Below are 2,460 nucleotides of genomic sequence, written 5' to 3' on the forward strand. Positions count from 1 at the left end.
TGGGTATAATCCAACCGTAGCTAACTCGGTGCTAACCGGGCTCTGGCTACACCTCCCAGATTTCTCCCCGCCTGCCTATATAGGCAACAGGATAAGGAAATCAACCTCCTAACCTCTGATCCATACTCCCCACAAATATTCTTGGATGATTAATTGATTAGCCCTCTAACTCTATTGATCATCCAAAAATATGCCATGACCTCCACCAGGATGACCAGCTGACGACGAAAGAAGAATTCAAGACAAGAAGAGCGCAGAAGAGCCCCGTTGTCATCCGGGACACGGAAAGGGGAAAGGGATTTTACCATTCTATGACGAATGGACGTTGGGGGACATATCCGAGGGGGATTCGGACGTGGAATGCAAGGAAGAGGAACAATGACTAGCACAAGTCGGTCGGCCTACATGGAACGGAGACAGTAATAAAAACAATTCTTGTAGGCCCGGCACGTCGGATACACAGCATGTGGAAGTATCAGCTGGGGCAACATGGAAAACACTACCAGAAACAATACTTTATGAGGGCACTATTCCATTGACTTACGTCATCCCGTGGTTAGAACCTAAACTAAGCACAGAACCAGGGTTCAGACAGGCAGATAATTGCGAGAGCAATGGCCAACACATATACTGCAGGGCGAAAAAACACTTGGAGGAATTAGAAAGGGCAATAGATGTGGAGATGGACAAATACAAAGCAGCCTGGTACCCGGAGTGGTCAGAGTCTGGAAAGACAAAACGTCAGAAACGAACGTTCTCACTAGGATTCATTGCGGACGGGCTTAATTACTGCTGCGGGGTAGCAACCCAGGAAAAACTTGACTCAATGTCCATGGAAGAGGGCAAACTGGAAGCACATATAAATGCCCTACATGGTACTATGAGTAATACGCTGAAATTGATCAGCACACATTCTGAAGAACAGAAACGCTGCCAGGAAGAAACCAACATGGCAATCAAGACAACAGAAAGTAGGGTGCACATATTAGAGGAATTCCTAAACGAGGTTCGAAAAAGGGAAATAGCAGGAAGGGAATTAGCGACAGGGTCTCTGGAGGCAAACATACAAGCAAATCTGGGGATGGCAAGGAAAATGATCTTACTAATTAGAAGAATGCGGAGCCAATCCGCAATACAAGAATGTAGGCATAAACATATACCACTGTCACTAATTCAACCTGAGACGTTAAGGAGCGATCTAAATAAAATAAAGAACGAGATAGGAAAAGACAACATCGATTTAGCCATACCTGTATCCAACTTAGCATCATACTTCCGTATACCAATAAGCGAGTGCACCTTCTCCGGAGAACAGCTGGTGGTACACGTCAAGGTACCAACAGTAACTAAAAATCACCAGTGGCAGCTATTCCAACTCCAGACAAACCCATTCGCATGGCAGGGCCAGACATGCACATTAAAGCACTCACCACCGATGATGGCCGTAGCAAATGACCAGGGGACCACGGTCCTAAAAGAAATCACAGGCATTGCACTACACGAATGCAAACCATTTCAAGATAGGCTGTGCTACTTACCAAGGTTCTCGGGCGACCAAACGCAAGGCCCTTCGTGCGCTCGAAAACTGTTTCATGGATCCACAGTGGAAGATATAGCAGAACATTGCCCTATGCATTGCCACCAGTCGAACCTAATGATCATATCTGAAACAGGGTCCGAGGAATTCCTCATCACACACCCAAAAGCTAACACGACAATCAGCTGCCCTAAAAGCACCACTAAACTCGGGGAGGAAATGTTAAAACTACCAGGAGCATTAAAAATCAACTTACCATGCAAATGCCAGCTATTTGACAAGGACGTTGTCATCCAAAAACGATTTCCTTGCAAAGACGAAGAAAATCCAGCTTCCATACGGCACATACTACCAGCCGCATGGACTAACCTAAAAACATTCGTGTTAAAACCATCAGATAACCAGGCATTTTTACCTACCTTTCATAACCTATCAGAATGCCTAAACAGTAACTGGACCACAAACCTGCCACATTTCAACCTAACCTCGGAAAAAGAAGTAAGGTTAAACATGGACATCGAATGGGAAAAACAGGAACACCTCGCCCACGTGGAAATACACCAGGGCAACCACTCCTTCATGTTCACGTGGAACATAGTCTTGTCAATAGCGGTAATTTACTTACTATTACGAAGACCAACATTACTCGCATTGGCACAGACAGCCCACACAGAAAACGGGGCCCCCCAAGCACCCGGGGGGGGGCACGCAGGAATACTGGCTGGGCGTGACAACGTGGCTAATCGGAGGGATAATAATCGGCGTCATATTATACGGCCTGCTGAAACACTACCTTACCTCCCGTAAAAAACACAAATCACCCAGTCAGAGCACCGAAACTGAAGGTTTAAGACAGGAAAGTCAGGAAAATTTAGAGATATCAAGCATGGCGGCAGAGGGACGCCATCAGGTACCGAGAACCT

The sequence above is a fragment of the Ips typographus genome, linkage group LG12, assembly GCF_016097725.1.
Source record: "Ips typographus isolate SLU linkage group LG12, UJ_Ityp_2.0, whole genome shotgun sequence".
NCBI lineage: Eukaryota > Metazoa > Arthropoda > Insecta > Coleoptera > Curculionidae > Ips > Ips typographus.